Here is a 24,769-nt window from a genome sequence, read left to right on the forward strand (position 1 = left end):
GTGGCAAATAATTTATGTCCAATTCTAACATTCAATATACCTTAATTTTTCTTGTCATATTGTGTTGGGAATAAAACTAGAACAGTATTGGATAATAGTGAAAGAAGTCATACTTTTTCTCTCACCAATGGGAATTCTTTTAGTAATTCACCATTAAGTATGACATTTAAAATAGGCTTTTAACCAATTTTTAAAATCAAATTAAGATCAAGTTTTTAAATGTTTAGTCTCATTTTAATACATTACTTTTAAAATATAAACAAACAGTAGTTTGTCTTTAGTAGTAACAGGAGAATTCCTTGCACTTAAGGTTGCTAAGTAAGAGAAGAGACCTTTAAAAAACCTGAAGGTGAGAGAACGCTTTCATTGGCTCTGAGTCTTAGAATGCTTGGTGAGTGACCTAATTTCAGGATGCTTTAGTTTTGAGATCCAGCAGGAAATAATTCTGGATTGTACACCCTCTGTAAAATTTACCATCTCTGTTTTGGGAGAGAGGGCTTAAATTACAGTATTGTTTGACAGCAGTTTTACTATATGAAGGATATCTTTAAAATAAACCTAAGACCTGGCTGAAGCATGTTAACAATACATTATTTCTTAGTTTAGCGTGAGACCATCCAAAACTAAATCATCCACATTATGTCAGACATCTTATTATTAGCCCTGTTACCCAGAAGACTTAGTCAACCTCGTTTCCTTTCCCCCTACAGCCCACATTCAGAATGTCATCAAGTTCTCTTATTATTTTCTTTACTCCACTACTACCACCTTAATTAAAGCTTTCAGGTCTTGACGAGTCTGGCCACAAAGACCAATTAAAATAGTGTAGAAAATAGACATAAGCTCCCATGTCTGGCATCTGGAACCAAAATCTAATTCAAAAGGCCCATTATAATGCTATCAATTGGTGGAGTGTTTAGACCATCTTGAAAGAGCCTAACCCAAGTCTTGAGACAGAAATTGGAAATGATTATACTGGGATATACTGTATAACTCAGTAGTCTAGAAAACTCTGCCCCAGAAAGAAATGTGACTTGGAAATTGCTTCACAGTCATAAAGAATATATTTGGCCACTCTGAGGGATGTTCCAGGCAATAGTATGAGTCTTACCCTAGCTACATAACCCTTTCAGGTCAGAAGAAAGGTCAAAAAACTGGCCAGAGTTCAGAATGAAAATGCTTTTGAGATTTGTGAGAAAGAGAATTCAGATCTAAAATCTGCAAGAACAGACCTTAGACATTCTGGCCATAATTCACTTGTTATTGATACCATATGATTGCAATGACATTCAATGGTGTAAGGGCAATACTTGCTGCCAAGACAAAAAACCTTGTATGATATGAACCTTTCTACTTTTGGCCACACATGTAACAAAGAAGTAATTTTGGTTATTTTCATTTTTTTGTCCCCCCCAAAGGCCTTGTTGTTCCTCTCTTTAATCTCCAACTATTCTATGCCAAAATGGCCAAGATAGAAACTTTTTAGATTTTTTATAGACTAACTCCTTTAAGATTACAAGATGAGAAGAAACAAATTGGCCTCTGATGGATCCCACAGGTGAAACTTTCCTTCTTTCTCTTTTCTAAGGAGTACCACCAGAATGCAACCTTAAAGTTCTAATGTGGTTGAGAGACTAGTGTATAGAATGCTTTCTGCTGATTCTATGGGGGACCCCTCGTAAACGAGCTCAATCCTTTGCAGACGTAGTAAATGCTTTCCGCCCCTCTCCCGGAAGATGGAAGTGTAAGACTCACTTGCTAAGGAATAAATAAAGTACTTAGAATTGTCCAGTTGCAATGATTTATTGAATTCAATTAGTTGAAACAAGCAACTCCTGGCACTTGCACTTATGCCAGCAATTGGCTTATTCCTTGATGCGAATGTTTTGGCTTTGATTGGTGAACTGGTGGTCAAAATGATCCTTGATTCTTATTCAAATTGTTTCTTATCCTTCTGAGAGCCACAACCATCTGGCTGGCTCATTTCATTTTTGTCAGAAGGATCATAAATCTTGAAGTGTATCAGTTTAAGCACAAAACTAGGAGATGAAATGGGGAAAAATGAAGGTGGTCCACAGTTGGACTATCAAGTTGGCTGTATAGAATTTAGATGGGTCTCTCCCAGAATTAACCATTTAGCTACAAAGGATAAGGCGATTTCTACATCTTGGCAGTATTTCATAAGGGTGGGAAATTATCCCATCACATTTTATTACAGTTTGGGGGCTACTTCCAAAGAGGTTGCTAATGCAGCACTTTAACAAGAAGTAATATGCTGCCAGTGTCCTTTATATGGATGAGATAAGGAGAACAATTAATGCATAACAGCCTCTTCTCACTAGTGTCCAAGGACATGAAATCTGGGCGGCACCCCAGACCCTTCCCTCTCCCAGCCACATCTAATCAACCAACTTGTCCTTATTGACCGCACAAGTTACCATATGTGTTGTATAAATGTTAGAATGTATAGACAAGAAAAGATAAATTCACTTATCTCACCACTCAGTTTTAAATATTTCAAGTATTTCTGTTCCAGTTACTATTGTTGCATTACAAACCACCCCAAACTCAGGGCATACAATTTTATAAAAACAACGACAATTGTAGTCACAGATTTTGTGGGTCAGAAATTTAGTCTGAACCCAGGGCAGACTGCTTATATCTCTTTTAACAGGTGTGGGGTATTAGCTGGAGAGATTCAAAGACTGAGATGAGGGCAGGGATTATTTGAATGTATCTTTACTCATATGTCTGGCAGATGACACCAGTTACTGGCTGGGCTACTGGCCAAATTACTTATTCATGGCCTCTGCCTGTGGGCTAGCTTGGGCATCCTTACAGCATACATAGCAGCTGAGTTCTACGAATAAGTGTCCTAAGAAGGCAAGGCAAAAATGCAAGGTGTTCTTATTATTTAGCCTCAGAAGGCCTGTGGCATCACTTCTGTTATACTCTGTTGTTCAAGATAGTCACAGGAGTTTGCCCAGCTTGATTCTATGGGTTTTCCTTTGGGGACTCAGAATAATAAGACAGAAAATGTCTCTTTATATTCACCTCTTATTCTTTAGAGGATGTTTTATGGTAAATACAAAGACAAACTCAGTGATATTGTCCTATTTCCTAGAAACCAAAAGACAGACTGTGAAGGAGGCACTGACATCTCACTGTAGCAGTACCAAGGAGACGGATACCCCTGAGTAAATAATCAAGGTGAGTTGACTGTTCCCAGACTCTGATTTGGGAGATGACAGGTAAAACATGAGGCAGAAGGGTCTGTGTTGCTGTCATCTACAAAGCAACAAGTTTGAGAAGTCTAATCACTTGTTTCCCACTTGGAAGTTCAGCAGTTACTCTCACAGGCCTCGTTGTATTTGGAGAGCAAGTCTTGCGGGGAGCTCAGGGAAACAAAAGGGACAGCTCTTCAAATCTACCCTACTGGGGTATCGCTCAGACATGACACCCCGAAGGTCCAGTTTTAACAACGGAGCTGAGTCTTCCTATAGAACTAACTTCCTGCAGAAATTATGAACAGCAGCCGCAGCCACAACAAGAACAAAGCAGGATTTCCTAATCCTGCAGCAGGGCTCAGGAAAACCTGTTACCCCCAGAGGATTAATAGAGATGAAATTACAAAATGTAAGTAGAGGTGCTTAGGCCAACTAGGTAGATGGTTACAATTATGTTACAAGTGTGTTGGGTGAAAACTACACATGTGATTCTGTGAGGTCCTTGAGTGGTTAAGTGATGAATAAGGCAATAGTAATCCTAGAGGAAAATTTGGACCAGTGAATGTCAGATGTATTAGAGACACCGAAGATAAAAAGAGACGCCGGAAAATTATCCTAGTCGCAATCAGGTCATCCTTGCTTTACATGGTTACAATAATAAACAGATTGCAGTTATCACAGTTTAGTTAAATGACACCAGTTCCTTAACAACACAGTTCTCATTTCAGTTACCATAATATATTAGCTGTCAATAACTGCATAAAGTAGAAACTTCACTGCTAGATCTTCAATTTGCATATCACTACAGAAATAACAGATGCACATCATAATCAGTGACCAGTCATGTCACTTTCTTCAAATTCTATTGGTGATTGGCCACCACACATCTGTTACTCGTTTCACACACAGACAGCAAAGCCTATAGTTGTGTTGCCTCCTTGTCTTCCAATGATAAACCTGCATAACATTTGAAAAATGGATGACCAAAGAGGAAATTGGATAAGAGTTGAAGTGCAACAAAGTAACAAAAATTAATAAAGCTGCAAGTGAAATTCAAATTGAACGTAAATGGAGTTATAGAAGAAATAGCTGTCTGTGGGAACGCTGACACTGTCACTGTCTGAGAGACTATAGTGTGCAGCCAGAGAAAGTCGGTGAAGGCAAACTTAGTGACACAAATGAGGAAGATGATTGTGGTGAAAAGGATGAAGATGTCTCAGAAGAAGGCACACTAGCAAAAAAACAAACAAAAAAAATCTTCACATTAAAGAAACTATCAGAGATATTTCATGACATTGAAAGCACAAAGGACGATGGATAAGTAGTCAGAAGCCAATGCAATTTTTTTAATAGATCTTTATTGGAGTGTAATTGCTTCATAATACTGTGTTAGTTTCTGTTGTACAACAAAGCGAATCAGCCATATGCACATACCTGTCCCTGTATCCCCTCCCCCTTCAGCCTCCCTCACCTCCTCCCTATCCCACCCCTCTAGGTCATTGCAAAGCACCCAGCTGATCTCCCTGTGCTATGACAACTCACCAAAGCATAATAAAGATGCTCACTCCACACTGTATGTAATACGATAAGAGGAGGGCAAGCACTGTTCAAACTGCTCTTGATAAGATTTCTACAAAGAAAAAACCTCTTTACTGCTCAGTGCTTCAAATGTTTCAAATTACAGTATACGTATTAACTCTGAGTTTTATAATTTTCAGTTTCCCTATATGCTTATAACCTACAGTAAAAGAGTTTTTAATGTGTTGATAAAATTTTTTTAAAGGTCCCAGAACAACTGTAATTTTCCCCCTTTGAGTGATGAGATTGCTTTGCATGGTTTCTGTTTGCAGTCATTTTTATGGGTCTCTCACTGCCATGCAAAGCAAAGACTACCCGTATATCAGAGCTAGGGTGGTGGCAGTGGGAAAGGAAACAAAATGGTAGATATGAAATGTAGCAAACTGTAAGGGCCATGATGGAGTGGTTGTGAAAAACGATGTTGGAGATTATGGTGGGTGTGTTTAATAGCAATCAAAAATAAGCACAATGTTATTAGAAAAAGAAAATTGGGAAGAAAATCTTTGTGTGGAGACAGACTCTATGAGAGGCCTGGTTTAGAAAAAGAGTTGTGAGCTTGGGAAACAGTATAATTATTTAGGAAAGATTCAGTTATGTGAAATATCAGATGTGACAGTGCACCAAGATTTGACAATTTGTGATACAATTGGAGGACAGGCATATGAACTATTGTTGGTACAAGTAGAAGGAATACTCCTCATTCCCATACCATTTTGTACACCAGTTACAATTTATTAGTGGGACTAATTTATTTTTTAAAGTCTACCTTTAAAAACAAAGTAGAAAAAAAAAAAAGAAAGAGAAAGAAAAAAAAGAGAAAAAAATAGAAAAAACACCAAAGTAGAAGACCTGGCTGGTTTGGGCATGATTTTTCTTTTAAGACAAGTTTTTTAAAAAGAAATCCTTATTGAGAATTTACCTCTTTGGTGACAAATGTCATCTTTCTGCATCTTACAGAGATGTTATTTCAGAATTAAGGCCGACAAAGGCAAATTAGAAGAGGAGGAATGCATGTCAGGATATCCTAGGGGTCAGAGAAAGGAAGAACTCATTCTAGGGGAGGAGTTATGAAGAAGAGGAATCAGCCCGCTGAGATAGAAGACTCTGCCCAGCAGGAGGAAACTGGAACTGATAGATTTCTATCCTTCCAGAGCTTCAACCAGGAAGGATGTTGTTTTGTTGGGTGAAGAACAGTCATCATTCACCATAGTTTGTTGACATGATTTATTAAGTTGAATCAAGTACAGAAAAGAAAAGTTATTTATGATAGGCCAGATTCCATGAGTGGGAATTTCTTGGAGTCAAATAGTAGAGAATACGCCCCAGTGTTAAAGACTTTCCAGAGGCCTCTTCCACTCCGCTTTCCGCCCCTCCCTAGGTCACTCGCCAAAGAAATACTTTGCTGGACACTGAAGTGGCCACAGCTGTGGTCATAAGAAAACATCAGGGTATGAAATGAATCATTCTCTCTTTCAGTTAACTTTTCTTTGGAGTATGCAGGCAGGGTAAAGAACAGGTGCTGGTTAAGACAATAAACGTCATTAAAGTGTTTGGAAATGCTGCCAGTTTCCATGAACAAAAGCTTGCCAAAGAGCTGTAATTATTTGTTAGGTCAATGAACTAAGATTTTCCTTGTATCGGTATGAAGCAAAAATGTCATTAATGCTTTAGGGGACTATAATGAGTCTGGAAGAGGTTGACTTGATCCTCCCCTTCCGCAGTCCTCTATCAGATCACCCGGTGATCTTCCTCAATCATCCAGACTCCTGGAGGGCTGAAGCGGGGCCAGCGACTGACTCGCTGACCAGCCATGCAGGGCCTCTGGTTGTCCTCCACCCAAACTGGCAAGGTCTTCTATGACTTATGTAGGCTTATCCCCAGATGAGGATCACCACCTCCCTAACCTTCCACCAAAAAAAAAGCCTAAGGTCAGTCCTCTATTCTGGCTGTGAAAAAGGAGAGATTAACTATAGTCTTTTATTCTATTAGTGTAAATCTGCAACTTCCTTGCAGGTGTCCCAAAACATCCAGTATTGCAAGTAAGGAGAGAGGTCCTTCAATCATAACAGAATCCCAGTTTTGCTCGTGAAAAAAGGAGAGAGGACAGGCTCACAGATAATATAGGTGCTTGGACTCATATGTTGTCCCCAAAGTTGGAGTTGTCTTCTAATTCTAAAGGGCTAGCTTTAGTGACCCTTTTGTCATAGATGCCCTCTCTAAGGGACCTGACAATAAAGTACAATGTTTTAAACTTGTACTGTATCCAGGATGTGTGTGTGTGTGTATGTGTGTGTGTGTGTATTATTTAAATCCCACCACCTATAAAGTAGGTATTATTTTCATTGCACAAATATGATAAATGAGACTTTATGATTTTCTCAAAAATACTAATTTAAGCTTGCCTGACTACCAAGAGTTCCAGGCAATAAGAATTCATTTCCCTATCTTTCTCTCGTAAGCAACTCTAATCATTGTCTAGTGATGTACTGATCATGCTGTTCTTTGAGCCCTTCCTCATGAGATTCTAAAAATCTGCTTCTAACCGTATCCTGAGCTTTTCACCCACAACAACTGCAGTGATCACCTCCCCATTTCAGCCCATCTAATGTAAGTCATACATAATCTTTCACGAAAATAAATGCCTAGCTGCAAATAATTCCCTTTAATTGATTTGTAGATTAACGTTAACATCACGCAAAGTTCAGGTTTTTTTTATAATTAGACCCAGTGCTCATACAGTTCTCTTCATCTATTTTAATCTTTATTTTCAATAGCAATATATGTAAACTAATGTTAAAAATAACTGTGCTGTCCTTTTAAGAATTTACATTCATGCATGAATACAAAGAATAGATAAATTTATAAAGGAGGTTTCTTATGTAAGAAATTCATTATGAAAGAGTTTAATGATGAAAGAAATTCATCAGTGAGTTTCTCCATTTTATGAAGGAAAGGTGATGTAATCCAAATACATATTGTTAAGTTAAATATCATTTCTACCACAAGAGAAATATCCATCCCCCGCCCCCCACCACCCCGCTTTCTCCTAATGTAAAACTCTGGACTTGCCTTCCACAGCTGCTGCTGGCTCTTAAATCTTCAGCTCACCACACTCAGGGTTCCAAACACACACCCTACCTCACACCCCATGCAGAGTTACCACCTCTGCATCCACACAGCTGAGCTCCATGGGGTGTGTTAACAGTCATAGGATCTAATTCCCACATCTTGTCCTGAGAGCTGATTTACGATCCCAACAAAGATTTCAGCAGAAAGATGAGGGTAAATTGCTTAGAGGAACTCGGTTTAAAATGTTGCCCTGAAATTCCCCATTCACCACCCCATCTATCATGGATCAAACTAAAAGCACACATGAGCTAATATTACAGGGTCTAACAGGGTGAAAATGTTTTGGAATTAGTAACAGTCCCTTCATAACAATGTATTATCTCTGAAATTCCTTTTTGGAACAACAATCTTGATTTGTGCTTTTAAAAAATAACAGGCAAAACAGTTAATGAGATAAATAATGAGTGACTTAAGGACACTCTGAAAGCAGACATCAAGGACTTCAACTTCTGAGGAGAGGGATTTACTTTTAACCATTTTAACAAGCAAGAAAACTTTAAAATATTAATGAGTTTATGGTATAAGAGATGGCTGGTTCATCCCTGACAGAGCCTCACCCAGCTTCCCATTAAAACACCCATGAACTTGCAGGCAAGGGTAAGAGTGTTTATCACTACCCAACTACCAAGAATGGCGGCCAACCTGGTGCCAGAACTGGGGAAGATTTCTGCCAGTAGGCCTTTCAAATTCAACTGAGAAACACAATCGGTGGCTCAAGCCTAGACACAGAGTAAATCTGAAGGCCTGAAAAAGGGTCAAAGATATTTTGTCTTGTTCCTCATTTCTGCAGAAAATTGGACTGCTCTTTATCTAGTCCATGGCATTGCTTTCAGAAGCAACAGGAATGATGTCTCTGTTCTCTTTGATTCCCCACTCACCTGCTGCAAGTCTTAAGCACCTGCCTCATACATTAATGTCCTGCTTTTCGCCTTTCCATAACAGTTTTAAAAGGCTAATTATGAAAGCACTATATGCCTATTAGGGAAAATTTGGAGAATCAGAAAGTTGTAAAAAAGAAATAATCACCAGAGATAGCTGGCATGAATATTTTAGCAGACTTTACCAGCTGTATGTATTTTCATGTAGCTAAGCCGTTTAATGTCCCTTGGTGCTACGTGTCAGTTCTAATCCCATTCACTTACCCGTCCTCTTAGAGGTTTCATACTCTCTTCTCTTTCCTCAAACTTCAACATCCTCTCTCTGCTTCCTACCTCAACTGAAGACTGACTCTGATACAGAGTGTATAAGACTCTGTATAAGACTCTGTACATATATATAAGACTCTTATACTCTTATACCTTTCTTCAAAAGGTACCAGGCACAGGCATTGTCCACGCACTTTGCCTTCCATCTGGTCCTGGGAAAAATCTTCTGCTTTGCACTGGATCCCATTCCCCTCTTCTCCTCAAAAACTTTGCTTCTGTAATTATTTCCACCCCACCTCACCACTCCCCTCCCTTCTTTAATGAGTCATTACTGAAGGGAAAAATATGCCATAATATCTCCATTTTAGAAAAGCCTTGTCTTGACCCCATATCTCTTTCAGCTCCTGCCCAGTTTTAAGCTTTCCCGTGAACTGGAAAAGTGCTTGCAAGAGTCGTCCATGCTCAGTGTTTGTTCTTATCCTCTTATCTTCTCTCTACAGCCCAGTTCAACCTGGGCAACAGTCACAACCAAGTTACTAAATTCAATAATCAGAGTTCAGGCCAAAGATAACTTGACCTTGCAACAGCTTTTGAGACTGTTGATCACTCTGTTCATCTCCATACACTTTCTTTACTTAGCTTTTATGACAACACTAACACACTCCCTTGGTTTTCAGTTTACTTCATTGGCTCTTGACTATGCTGAATCCTTATGTTCCCAACCAGGCCTGACATAATTTGGAGTGTGCAGTGCAAAATGAAAATGCAGAGCCCTCATTCAAAAATTATTAGGAATTTCAAGACAGTGAGAACAGAGCATTAAACCAAGCACAGGGTCCTTTAATCACAAGGTCCTGTGTGACAACACAAGTTGTATGCCTATGAAGCTGGCCCTGTTCCCATCCTCAAAATGATTCAGTGCCGATGGCTCAGTGCTCATCTGTTCATACTTGCTCCTTAAATAATCTCATCCAATCCAATTAGCTTTAGATGCCACATACAGCAACAAGCCCTATTTTATCTTTAGCCTTAACCTCTCCATTTAAGTCCAAATTCAAGCAGGAAAGGATAGAGAGTAGATCTAGAAGGATACATGAAGAATAATCAGTATACTCTTTGTCCTCCTGTTGTGTTCTTTCTTTTTATTGCAGACTGATGTTTTATTATAGATATGTATATATGCATGGATGTATGCCCCTTCATGACAAAGATCCCATCTTTTATATTAATTGCCATATCACCAGCTCTTAGAACAGTGACTGGCACATAGTAGGCACTCAAAAATATTTTTGTGGAAGAATGAACGAAGATTCAATACTATATTGACAATTTCTCATCTTGTTTTTTTCACTCTACACAATAGCTTTTGGTTTGCTTTTTATGTGACTGAAGTATTTTTTCTAAAGGAAATGAAGGTTTATTTGGAGAATCTAATATAAATATACAGAAAATAAAGGTACTACTGAACTAAATTGGTTAAGCAAGATATTTAAAGAGTATTAGTGACTTTATAGTAAATAATTATTCAGATGGTTTAATTGGTCAAAAAAAGATAAAGGTGATAGTGACAACTAGAGCTATTAGAAAAGGCATTTGCTAGGTAGGCTGCAAAGAAGCATCAGAAAATTCAGAGCAATTGCATATTCAAAAATACAAAGCAGAAATTATCTGTAGTAAGGGAAGTAGGGTCAAAGATATTTTGGGAGAAGAATGGGAGAAGAATGGCCATACTGAACCCTGTTAGCTGGGAAATAAATATGGGTACAGAGTGGGGCGGTAAAAGACTTGGTGCTTTTCAGAAAACAAAAAGTCAGTCCTCATTATGTGAATACATTTAAAACACAGTAGTTTTAGACACTAAAGGGATTTTTGGTTCCTTTTCTTTGTCAACTTCAGATTGTTCATTCCTGAAGATAAGCCATTGAGCAAATAACTTCTAAAACAAGCTGATAAATGTATAAACTTCTAAGTGAGTAATATTAATTCTTAACATGTTTTATACAAACTCTATTCACATGCAAAGCTATGGGTTTATAATGACTTTTTTTAAACGTATATACAACTATATTTATTATAGAAAGTTTAGAAAATGGCTATAGAAAAAGAAAATGAATCAAAACAAAAACAACCACTGTAACATTTTAGTATATTATATTTCTAGAAGTTCTAGCCTACGCAATTAGGGAAGAAAAATAAACAAAAGACACCCAAATCAAAAAGGGGGATGTAAAATTTTCTCTGGTTGCAGATACCATAACCTTATATAGAGAAGATCCTAAAGACTTCACCTAAAATGTTAGAAATAATAAACAAATTAAGTTAACATTGCAGGATACAGAAATCAATGTATAAAAATCAGTTGCATTTCTATATACTAACAATGAACTGTCTGAAAAAGAAATAATGAAAGCAATCTCATTCACAATAGTATCAAAAACAATAAAATATGTAACAGTACATTTAACCAAGGAGGTGAAAGATCTGTACACTGAAAACTATAAAATTTTGATGAAAAAATTTAAAGAAGACACAAACCAATAGAAAGATATCTCATGTCATGGCTCAGAAGAATTAATATTGATAAAACGTCCATATTACCCAAAGTCATCGGGAGAGTCAATGCAGTCTTTATCAAAATTGCAATGGCATTTTTCACAGAAACAGAAAAAATCCTCAAACTCATAGAAAACCACAAAAGACCCAAATATCCAAAGCAATCTTGATAGAGAAGAACAAAACTGGAGGCATCACACTTCCTGATTTCAAATGATATTACAAAGCTATAGTAACCAAACAAGTATGGTGCCAACATAAAAACAGATACATAGACTAATGGAACACAACAAATAGCCCAGAAATAAACCTATGTGTACACAGCCAATTTATATTTGATGAGGGACCCAATACTCAATGAGAAAAGAATACTCTCTTTAATAAATGGTATTGGGAAAACCAGATATTCAGATGCAAAAAAAAAAAAAAAAAAGAAATCATATCCCTATCTTATATCACTCACAAAAATTAACTCAAAATGGATTAAAAACTTAAATGTGGGCTTCCCTGGTGATGCAGTGGTTGAGAGGCCGCCTGCCTATGCAGGGGATACAGGTTCATGCCCCGGTCCAGGAAGATCCCACATGCCGCAGAGTGGCTGGGCCCATGAGCCATGGCCGCTGAGCCTGCGCGTCCGGAGCCTGTACTCCGCAACGGGAGAGGCCGCAACGGTGAGAGGTCCGCGTACCACAATAAAAAAAAAAAAATGTTCAAAGAATCTGAACAGTTTTCCAAAGAAGACATACAAATGGAAAACAGCCAAATCTCCAGCCACCTACATCACCCATGTGCAGAACCTCTTAGCACAGAAGTTCAACTGAACAATCTCTTAACTTGGTTAGTACATTTGAACTGTCTCAAGTATGAGCTATGCTAAGCACCCTGGGTGGGTGGAGGTGGGGGAACACAAAATTGGGAGATCAACACTTACACAATTGTTTACTTTAAAAAGCCAAAATTAAGGAGGACAAAGCATTGTAGAAGCCCAAAAGAGGAACAAGCAGTTCTGACTGGGACAATTCAAAAAGCTTTAGGTATGAGAAGTTAAGTGAGGTATGTAAGAAGGTCTGGCCCTCAGAAGAGATTTGCATTTTATAAACTCTGTGTGTGTATGTATGTGTAATAATAAATATATGTATTTTATATATATATATACCTATATTTTTATATGCAAAGTTGTAACAATACTACACTAAACTCCCACACAGTCTATATTCATATCAACTGAATTAGAACTGAATCTCAGAGAAAATTCACATCTCCTTTTTAAAGTACCCTAGAATGGAAATGTTTACATAAATAAAGTAGTATTGATCCTAAAAAAAAACAAAAACAAAAACAACCGCTGTGATCATTTTGGTTTTATAATGTTCCAGATGCTTTTCTATTCATTCATAAAAATAAATAATTATATATAATTATGAAAAATTGCACTCAGTGATGTTTAATAACCTGCCTTGGGTGTTGGTTTTTTTTTTGAGTGATGGAACATAGCTTAGTTTTTATTCAAGTTCATTTTTATCAACTTTGTATTTTGTGGTAGGCACTTGACTAGACTGGCATACAAAAATAACTGTGTCATTTCACCCCTAGGAAGAAAAGGCTAAAAAGAATGACAGAAAGAGTGACCTGATAACATGAAGTACTATGTGCCATAATGTAGAAAGTATATTGAAATAATTTGAAAAGCGCAATAATGGCAAATGTTGCCAGGGATATGAGGATACAAAGCTATCACACACTGCCAGTTATAGAATAGATGGGTGGGGACTTCCCCGGTGGTCCAGTGGTAAAGAATCCACCTTCCAATGCAGGGGACGTGGGTTCGATCCCTGGTCGGGGAACTAAGATCCCACATGCAGCGGGACAACTAAGCCTGTACGCCACAACTACTGAGCCCACTCGCCTCAACTAGAGAGCCCGTGTGCCACAAACTACAGAGCCCATGCGCTCTGGAACCCGCACGCCACAACTACAGAGTCCATGCACTCTGGAGCCTGTGCGCCACAAATAGAGAGAGAAAACCCTCATGCCACAGCTAGAGAGAAGCCTGCATGCCACAACGAAAGATCCCGCATGCCACAATGAAGATCCCACATACCACAACTAAGACCCGACGCAGCCAAAAAAATTTTCTTTTAATTTTTTAAATAAAATAAATAAAAATTTTTTAAAAGAATAGATGGGTATAGGCATTCTGGAGAACATTCCTGCTATTCCTAGTCAAACTGTTAGAATAGTCTTGTTCTGCAAATCTTCTCTGGGTATTCAAAACAAATTTTCAAATATGTATATAAAAGGATGAGTATGAAGGTGTTCATTGCAGGGTCAGGTGGAGGGAGTGTAGAAGCCCCTCGGAGTGCTAGGCAGGTAAAATGTAACAGCTGCACATCATGAAGAACCAGAAGGTCATGCAACACAGCATCCTAGATGTACAATAGCAAAATGGGTGGGTTTGATTACCAGTTTATTATAAAAGGATATAACTCAGGAACAGCCAGATGGAAGAGATGCATAGGGCAAGGTATGAGGAAAGGGCTCAGAGCTTCCATGCCCTCTCCAGGTGTGTCACTCTCCCCAAATTTCCATGTGTTCACCAACCTGGAAGGTCTAATAACCTAAGCTTTGTTGACAAAATAATTTTTATGTATAGTTCTCAAGATAATTATGTTACTATGTTTAAAACTATTAGCATAATAACACATATTAATAGATTTTCTAATGTTGAACTGTCTTTATAGTTTAAAAATTAAAGGGGAAAAATTAAAATTCTACCTAGGGCATATTATTATTTTAATTTGAGGCTAGTTTGATTTCCTAATATTTTACATATAACATAATTGAGATTAGTTTGTAGACTTCTTTTTTGTGGGATATTTGTAAGATTTTAGTACCAGGACTTTATAGAATTAATTAGGATAGTTTACATGTTCTTTTATGCTCTAGAACAGTGATTTTCAAATGATCTGTGGTTAGAGATCTTTTTTCTTCATTTCCAACTCATCATTTATTACTACTTTGTTAAAACAAAATAAAAAGAAATTAAGAGAAAAACAAAATTAAAAAAACAAAAACAATGAAAATACAAGTTAAATTTCTTCATTATTAGATTTAATGGACATAAAATAACTCTGTCAAATTACTATCAAAGTTTTAAAATACTGACTCTCAATTGCTGTACTTATCATGGACCTGCAACAAATAGTTTATGACTGGTGCCTATTCATGGACCATGCTTGAAGAAGAGGTCTAATATTTTTGATGATGCACACCTATCAGCAAAAAATGATGTTAGAATATAACCACAGTATATGTATTTTTTTTATTTTTAAGAGCTTATTTTTATGGAAGCATAGTTGATGTACAATGTTATATAAGTAACAGGTGTACAGTATAGTTATTCATAATTTTTAAAGGTCATACTCCATTAATAGTTATCATAAAATACTGGCTATATTCCCAGTGTGGTACAATATATCTTTGTAGCTTATTTTATTCATAATAGTTTGTACCTCTTAATCCCCTACCCCTGTATTGCCCCTTTCCCTTTCCCTCTCCCCACTGGTAACCACTAGTTTGTTCTCTAGATCTGAGTCTGACTCTTTTTTGTTATATTTACTGGTTTGTTGTATTTTTTAGATTCCACATATAAGTGATATCATACAGTATTTGTCTTTGTCTGACTTATTTCACTTCACATAATACCTTTCAAGTCCATCCATGTTGTTGCAAATGGCAAAACTTCATTCTTTTTATGGCTGAGTAGTATTCCATTGTGTGTGTGTGTGTGTGTGTGTGTGTGTGTGTGTTATATTATCACATCTTCTTTATCCATTCATCTGTTGATGGACACTTAGGTTGCTTCCATATCTTGGCAGTTGTAAATAGTGCTGCTATGAACATTGGGGTGCATGTATCTTTTAGAATTAGTGTTTTGTTTTTTCAGATTTATACCCGGGAGTGGAAATGCTGGATTATATGGTAGTTCTATTTTTAGTTTTTTTGAGAAAATTCCATACTTTCTTCCAGTATTTGTATTCCAGTATATATATTTTATTTATTTATAGATTATATATATAACTAAAATTATTGATAATATTCTGGATGCTTAGCTTTTTTTTTTTTTTTTTTTTTTTTTTGCGGTACACGGGCCTCTCACTGCTGCGGCCCCTCCCGCTGCGGAGCACAGGCTCCAGATGCGCAGGCCCAGTGGCCATGGCTCACGGGCCCAGCCACTCCACGGCACGCAGGATCCTCCCGGATCGGGGCACGAACCCCGCGTCCCCCGCATCGGCAGGCGGACTCTCAACCACTGTGCCACCAGGGAAGCCCTGCTTAGCTTTTAAATGTCATTGATCCTGATGATTTCATCCTTTTATTAGTTAACACACAAGGCACAATGTACACTTAAAATAAGTTTGTTTTTGTTGATATTGTGTGTAGGTTCGAAGTCTCCAGTAACATTTTTGATCACATTAGCATTATTTGGGCTGATGTTTTTCATATCTAATTAGATCATCTTTGTGTTTGCCTCATAATGTGACTGATGTAGTCTTTTTTTTTTTTTAAGTATGAATAGAAAAAGTATTATCTTATTAGGAGCACTCTCTCCAATCTGTTGCTTCTATTCAAGAATATAATCATGCCACTTGTCCATTTTGTAAGGATTCGTTTAGTGCCAACTATAAGATGTAACCCAGGAAGATTGCAGTGCAGTGTGAAAGTGCAAACGCGACCATGAGAGGGCCAGGTGGCACCCATACTTTTCTCCCAGGACTTTTCTCTGCTGGGCTATGTGTTCGGCTTGGCCACCTGACATATAAACTCAGAGAGGGTAGTAGATCAATCAGTTTAGAAAAAACTTTAAAGTAAAATGTCTTTCTTTCACTAGGAAAAAAAAAACATAAATGAAAGTTCTATTTTCTTCCTCACTCTATTGTAATTTTCAAGCAAACTTCATATTAAAGACCATGGCTTTAAACAGGTTTCTCAAAGAATAGTATAGTTTTCCAAATATCTGTTTGCTTAAAATTCAGATTCCTGGGTCCCATCCCATAACTTCTGCATCAAAGTATTAAGAGAAGATAAGGGTGTTTACTAACTCCTCAAGTGATTCTTGTGCCTAGATATTTTGAAAACCAATGCTTAGAGGCATTTTTTAAATTATAGGAATTATATGTGATCCTTCAAAGCATCACACATAAAACTTGGCATCCTCCTTGTGAGTTAGTTTAGTACTTTGACATCTTCTGCAATTTGTTTTCTATGGTTATTAACCTATGCTATTTTCCGTTTCTTCTTGAGACAACTTTAGGAACTTTTTTTTCCCCAGGAGATCATACATTTTAGCTAGATTTTAAAATAGTTATTTTAATAAAATTATATTTTGGAAAAAGTTAATTAATGTGATGTTTTTCCATACTTGCCTGATCATATATGTCCCTGTATAGGGATTCAGACCTTAGAGATACCCTTTAGTTTAAGGGGAATGAGAAGAGGGGAGTTTAAGATTGATTTAGCATGAACACAAAGAAAAACACTCAATTTTTTGAAGTTAATATAAAATATGATAGTTTTGAAAGCTCTTGTTTTATAAGAACCAAGGTTTTTTGCAATAGTAATTTTTGAAAACCAAAAGACAAAGATTTGAAAGATCAGCATATAAAACAGCCTACAAATAATAAATTAAGACTGCAGTTTTCCAGGGAATCAATAGGAAGATAGAGAACCTGACAAGGATGGAGGTCAGGGTGACCTTCTGGACAACCTGGAGGGATTGCTCCAAGGAGATTAGAGATCATTTTCAGAAAGAACCTAGTCTCTACCCAAAGAAAGACCAATAAGGCCAATCCAGGGATAGGCGATGGAGCCAAGCCTATGCTGAGAGCTGTCCATCTCCATTCAACAGAGCCCTGCATGTCATCCTGCCCAGGAGCATCGCTAGTGTCTCTCTTGTGGCCTTCTAGTGAAGATCTTCCTCTGAGAGTTGTTTGCACCTCACCCCCAACCCAAGTACATCCCTGTAGGAATATCGCGTGTATATCCTGAGATTTCACTCAGCCCATTTAAAATCTACTGTATTGCTTTCTTTTTTCTTTTTCTTTTTTTTTTTGGCCATACCACGCAGCATGCGGGATCTTAGTTCCCTGACCAGGGATCAAACCCGTGCCCCCTGCAGTGGAAGTGCAGAGTCCTAACCACTTGACAGCCAGGGAAGTCCCTATATTTCTTTTTCATAGGTAGAACTTTTTAAGACTCCTTAAAAGAAGGTGAAGACCTGAATATCTGAAGGGAGTGTGGTGATACAGAAGGAACCAGCATCTGAACTTGTGTTGTGTTAGAAAAAAGAAAACAAAAACAGCTCAAAACTTTGGGCCAGAATGGTGGAGAGACTCACTCCTGTTACATCAGCATGAGTATTAGTAGAATGTGCTTAGGTCAGTCTTCAACTTTTCTTACTTGGAGAATTAAAACCACCACTTAAGTGATCTCTCTGGAACTATTCTCTATACCCTCCAGTCTTTTTTCTATATTGTTTAGAATAATCACCTTCCAAAAACCCAAATGTTGTCATGTGGCTACTCTAGAAATTTTCATTACCCTGTTGTTACATACAAGAGAAAGGTCGAACTTTGTAGCATTGACTGCACTGCCCTTCAAAACCCAGCCCCAGCCCAATTTTATAGACTCATCGTATGCCTCTGCCCATGATTAAAACTATATTTCTACCATGCCAAATAGACCTGAGCTTTTTAATACTGTTGAATTTTTACTTACTGGTCCTTTCTCATAGAACATCATGAACTCCCTTCTCTGTAAGCTCCTTCTTCCCATCGCAACTTCAGGTGCCTTCTCTGCCTTTCTCCCCAGACCCTGTGTAAAGGTCTTCTGTGTACCAAACGTGCTTCATTCAGACTCATTTAAAGCATCTACCAAATTCTTTTATAATGTTGTACTTACATCTCTGTCTCTCTACCAGGCTGTGGGCATCTTGAGAGAGTTGACTTGGTCATCTTTCTATCTCTGGCTCCAAGCACAGTGCCTGATGCAGAGGAGGCACTCTGTAAACATTTTCTGAATGACTTGTCCACAATGAGTGACATAGCTGACCAAAAAAGCTAAAATACCCTTTGTTCACATAACAGTTTACATCCATTTTTTTGTTGTTCTGATCCAGCTATCTTTTGGACTTAAGAGAAGTTCATTTTATTTATTCATTGTACATCATTTCTTTAGATTTGGCCAATCATTCTCCCCTGACAAGATGGTTTTCTTTTATCTTCTTTTTAAAAGTTTGAGTCTATTTTCCAAGGAATACATTGCCTCTTCCAACTGTATCATCAGCAACATGTATTATCCTGCCATCAATTTCTTCATCCAAGTTATAAATAACAATTCTGGACAGGACATTTTACATGACATTTATCTTCTCCTCCTTAGGATCGCAGTTATCCCTTCTCTTGTTTTGTTAACTGGATTGCAAACTCCTCAAGAGAGGCATCATAGCTCACTCATTTTTATATTCCCTTAGCTTTCTTGAGATTAATAAATACTATGAGATATCCTAAAATTGCTTGAAGGCAATAGCGGGAAGCTGGTTCTGTAATCAGACGTCCAAGGATCAGATAGCAGCTCTCCATTTGGGGATAAACTGGGACAAGTTTCTCAAACCCTGTCATATACAAAATGTGTATCATATTAGTACCTGCATCATAGAAGTATCCTGAGAGAATAAGATAGACAATGTATGTAGCATGCTTAATTCTGTACTTAATACATAGTAAATGCTTTGTGTTTGTTAGGGATTATTATTATTATGGGTGTTAATTGAATAAAGTAAAAAGTAGAAATACCAATATCATAAACTCTGCTAATTTGTTCATCAGTGCACTAGTTTGCTAGGGATGCTATAACAAAGCATCGCAGTATGGGTGACTTAGAAATTTATTTTCTCACCATTCTGGAGGCTAGATGTACAAGATCAAGGATTTGGAAAGGTTGGTTTCATTCTAAGGCCTCCCTCATTGGCTTGTAAATGGTCGTCTTCTCTGTGTCTTCACATGGTCTTCCTTCTGTGTGTGTCTGTGTCCTAATCTCCTATTCTTATAACAACACCAGTCATATTGGATTAGAGCCCACCTCAATGAACTCATTTAACCTTAATTATCTCTTTGAAGACCCTCTCTCAAAATACATCACATTCTTAGTTACTGGGGGTTAGGACTTCAACACATGAACTTTGAGGGGACATAATTCAGTGCATAACAATCAGCAATAGACATCACATACATTATGAGTAATATCTAAGTAACTTTGGCAGGTGTATAACCACTAACAGCTACTCTTTTAAGAGGATTGTACATCCCCACCCTCTGCAATTTTGACTGGCATTGCTTCCATGGTGGGAGGGAGGCTCCACAGGCATGGGGCTCAGCTATGTGACTTGATTTGGTCAAGGGTCAATGGTAGGTGAGTGTGTGTGGCATACCCCACTCCCAAGCAGAAGTTTTAAGGGCCATCAATTATTTTCCCATTCTCTTGCTCCTTTCCCACTGCCACAGGAACAGTTAGGGCTGCTCTTTCAGCCTAATGCCCAGAATGAGGGGCTAGTGGAGCAGAACTGCCTAGATGATGAGCAGCTGCTAATGTGTAAATGCAAGCAGCCAGTACATGTTTGTTTGTTTAAGTCACTGGGATTTGAGGGATTGTTTATTACTGTACAGAAGTTGTCCAACGTGATAACCAACAACAATTTAAAAAACAAATGCAGGGCTTCCCTGGTGGTGCAGTGGTTGGGAGTCCACCTGCCGATGCAGGGGACGCGGGTTCGTGCCCCGGTCCGGGAGGATCCCACATGCCGCGGAGCGGCTGGGCCCGTGAGCCATGGCCGCTGAGCCTGCGCGTCCGGAGGCTGTGCTCCGCAGCGGGAGAGGCCACAATGGTGAGAGGCCCGCGTACCGCAAACAAAAACAAAAACAAAAACAACAAATGCATATATGCTTATTACTTTTCCTTGCAAAAGGCATAGAAATTCAATATACCATCAGTGAGGTCATTCTAATAAACCCTAACTATAAAACAAGGAGCAGAGTGTAAACAACTTTATGAGGGATCAAGACCCGTTGGACGTACTACTTTCCCCATTTATGTGTAAGAACACATCAGCCTCCTTTGTGGTTAACTTTTCTCCTGAATATACAGGAATTGCACCTCTGTAGCTTTTGTAGCCCTGCCTCTCCCTGTGCTAGAGAGAAATCACAGTGGATATAGAAAATCAGAATTGTCTGCCATCACTTGGCAAACACTAGGACTCCCTAAACCAGTACAACTTCACTCCAACCAGTATCAATTCATCAAAACACATGCTAGGCTCACAGTGCAATTCAATAACCATACTACAATCTCCTGCCATTTCCCAGTTCCTGAGTGCAGGTGACTATTGAGCTAGACTCTGAGGAGTGAGCAGGGTGTTTGGTTGCTAGAAAAAGAGAATAAGGACATTTAAGGTAAATGGTGCAGTTTAAACAAAGGCACAAAGTATGTTCTGGGAATACGAATGGTTGAGGGTGGTTGTATTGTACTAAGGGTGGAGAGTGGCTACAAATAGGGCTGAAAAGATAGCTGACGGACTATCCTTGGCAACGAGTGTTTGTGATTCTAGTTCCGAGCACAACTCAAAAACAATGGGCAAAACTTTAAATGTTATGGGTAAAAAATTTATATGTTTGTGCCTGATTTTGAAAATATTTCTCTTTAAACATACATAATATTGTGTAGCAGTTTAAAACGAAGGCTTTTAAAGCAGACAGCCTGACTTCATACCACAGCTCTACTGTGGCCGTATTGAACTTGTGCACATTAATTTACCTATGTAAGCTTAGGGTTCTGCTTCTGTACAACAGAATGTGATAATAAGAGTGTGTTCCAACCTGTGTCCATCAACAGATGAATGGATAAAGAAGATGTGGTATATTTACAATGGAATATTACTCAGCCATTAAAAAGGAATGAACTATTGCCACCTGCAGCAACATGGATGGACCTGGAGGATATTATGCTAAGTGAAATAAGTCAGACTGAGAAAGACAAATACTGTACATTTTCACTTATATGTGGAATTGAAAACAAAACAAAACAAAAGATCAAATATAACAAAACAGAAACAGACTCACAGATACAGAGAACAGACTAGTGGTTGGCAGAGAAGAAGGGGATGGTCAAAATAGGTGAAGGAGATTAAGAGGTACAAACTACCAGTTATAAAATAAATAAGTCACAGGGATATACTGTACAGTAGAGGGAATATAGTCAATAATACTATAACTTTGTATAGTGCATAACCTATAAAAATATTGAATCACTATGTTGTACACCTGAAACTAATATAATATTGTAATTCAGATATACTTCAAGAAATTTTTTAAGTTCTTTAATTTAAAAAAAACCACAAAAAATAGTGTTTTCCGTATACAGTGAGGATCATTGAATATAATGATGCATATAAGACTCTTGGCAAACATATATGAGTCAAAGTAGAAGCTCCAGAAATGGTACTTGCTGCATAAATTGTTGCTATTGCAGGTGTTCTGAAATGAAAATTTAGTCATATACCTCTATGAGATTTGACAACCTGTATCCTTTAGTTGTCCTCTGGCATCCTAAATATTCCTTCTTATCTGTCCTAAAATGTTCATAAACTAGAGCCAAAGAGAAAGCCCCACACAAGATGATCAGCCACTGCTGTGGCCTGAGCCCAGAGGCCCTCAGCCATGCCTCTCAGTTCGTGTCTCAGCTCCAACAGGGCTAAGCTCACACAATTCTGAACCAGCCATAGGCCTCACTTCCACTGTGGCCACACCAGAAAGAACTTCAGAGCAAGGAAAAATGAGAAAGCACCTAGCAACTGCTCTCCTAGAAGGTGCTTGAGAAATCAGTCCTCTTGGCCACTATCCAGGCTTCTGAGCAGCTTAAATTGAAAACTGTGATTCCACATGAGAAGGTAACTTTTTCTCTATGTGAATATTATTTTCCTTTTCTTTATTGAATCACTGGCTTCATCACTTTGGGGTATATGAGCTGAAATTTCTGTCTTCCTTGAATTAAACCCTGTGGTTAGGTAGTGGTTCTTTTATACTTATTCTGATTGATACTTTTGAAGAAAGGAGGGGAAAAGAAGGAAAAGAAAATGATGAAGATAAAACCACCAGTAAGCTTTTTTCTTCTTAAATATTTTCTAGTTTAGTTTTAGGTAAAACAGTGTTTGATCAATGAATGTTTAAAATATTACTGTACTGTGAGAACTTTGAGGTGGTGTTGTCATGGAAACAGGAAATGGCATAATCCAGAATCATTTTTCCCATCTCCACAAAAAATAAAATATATGGGCATAGGTCTTGAATGAACAGTAACTATTGATATATTTTTTTTATAGAGTTTCTCATACTTTTTTTTTCAAGACTCAACCAGAAAAGCTGCTTCTGTTATTAATCAAATGGTCTTAATAAAATATGCCATGCAAGTTTATGATATGGTGTCTCATCCTGAATATAATAGCTGTTTTTCATTACTGATGGATTGAGGGTTCCACTTAAATAATCCGCTTTTATTGGATGATACTGACCATTCTAGACAGTGTTGTCTTAAGTAAAAGAATTTCTCAAATCAACTTTCTCTCTCTCTCTCTCTCTCTCCCTCTCCTGCCTGTATCCCCTATCTCCTTCTCTCTGTCTCTTCCCCCCTTTTCATTCTCTCTTTCTCAAGTTCATTTGTTTATTCAGTCATTCATTCAATCTACATTTATTAGCACTTAAAGGAGCTCCCAGTACAGAATAGGGTAGACTTGGAAATAATCACAATTCAGAAAGATACAGCAGCCCCTAATTAACCCTAAAGGTCAAATATCTCAAAACACTCAAGGGAGAAAAATTTAAGTTGAGATATTTAATCTCTGACGAGCATAAACCAGGTAGGTGTCTAAAGTAACATGTAAATCTATTAAAGGCCATATATATATATACATACACATACACATATATGTGTATATATATTTAAATTTATTTTATTGAAGTATAGTTGATTTACAATGTTGTATAGAAAACTGATTCAGTTATCATATACCTACATTCTTTTTCATATTCTTTTCCATTATGGTTTATCACAAGATATTGAATACAGTTCTCTGTGCTATACAGTAGGACCTTGTTGTTTATCCATTCTATGTATAATAGTTTGCATCGTCTAATCCTAAACTTCCAGTCCTTCCCTCCCCAACCCTCCCTCCCCTTTGGGAACCACAAGTCTGTTCTCTATGTCTATAAGTCTGTTTCTGTTTCATAGATAAGTTCATTTGTGTTGTGTTTTAGATTCCACATATAAGTGATATCATATGGTATTTATCTTTCTCTTTCTGACTTATTTCACTTAGTATGATAATCTCTATTTGCATCCATGTTGCTTGCAAATGGCATTATTTCATTCTTTTTATGCCTGAGTAGTATTCCATTGTATATATGTACCACATCTTCTTTATCCATTCATCCATCGATGGACATTCACGTTGTTTCCATGTCTTGGCTATCGTGATAGTGCTGCTATGAACATTGGGGTGCATGTATCTTTTCGAATTATAGTTTTGTCCGGATATATGCCCAGGAGTGGGATTGCTGGATCATATGGCAACTCTATTTTTAGTTTTTTGAGGAACCTCCATACTGTTTTCCATAGTAGCTGCACCAATTTACATTCCCACCAACAGTGTAGGTTCCCTTTTCTCCACATCCTCTCCAGCATTTGTTATTTGTAGACTTTTTAATGACTGATGTGAGGTGGTACCTCATTGTAGTTTTGATTTGCGTTTTTCTGATAATTAGCGATGTTGAGCATCTTTTCCTGTGCCTACTGGCCATCTGTCTATCTTCTTTGGAGAAATGTCTATTTAGGTCTTCTGCCCATTTTTCGATTGGGTTGTTTGTTTTTTTCTTATTGAGTTGTATGAGAGCTGTTTGTATATTTTGGAAATTAAGCTCTTGTTGGTCACATCATTTGCAAATATTTTCTCCCAGTCCATAGGGTATCTTTTCATTTTGTTTATAGTTTCCTTTGTTGTACAAAAGCTTGTAAGCTTCATTAGGTCCCATT

The 24,769-nt window shown here is 37.7% G+C and overlaps 1 long non-coding RNA gene across 7 annotated transcripts in view; it reads left to right on the forward strand.

Moving 5' to 3' along the window:
• Positions 1 to 24,769, forward strand: part of LOC137228863 (uncharacterized) — a 211,862-nt gene that overhangs the window by 135,778 nt on the left and 51,315 nt on the right. For 5 of the 7 annotated variants that reach the window (XR_010945386.1, XR_010945387.1, XR_010945392.1 and 2 more), the window contains one exon: positions 3,125 to 3,210. The exons of the other annotated variants lie outside the window; for them this stretch is intronic. This is a non-coding gene — a long non-coding RNA (uncharacterized lncRNA). The remainder of the gene's footprint in view (positions 1 to 3,124; positions 3,211 to 24,769) is intronic. 7 annotated transcript variants of the gene reach the window in all.

This window comes from Pseudorca crassidens, chromosome 8, assembly GCF_039906515.1.
Source record: "Pseudorca crassidens isolate mPseCra1 chromosome 8, mPseCra1.hap1, whole genome shotgun sequence".
NCBI classification, from domain to species: domain Eukaryota; kingdom Metazoa; phylum Chordata; class Mammalia; order Artiodactyla; family Delphinidae; genus Pseudorca; species Pseudorca crassidens.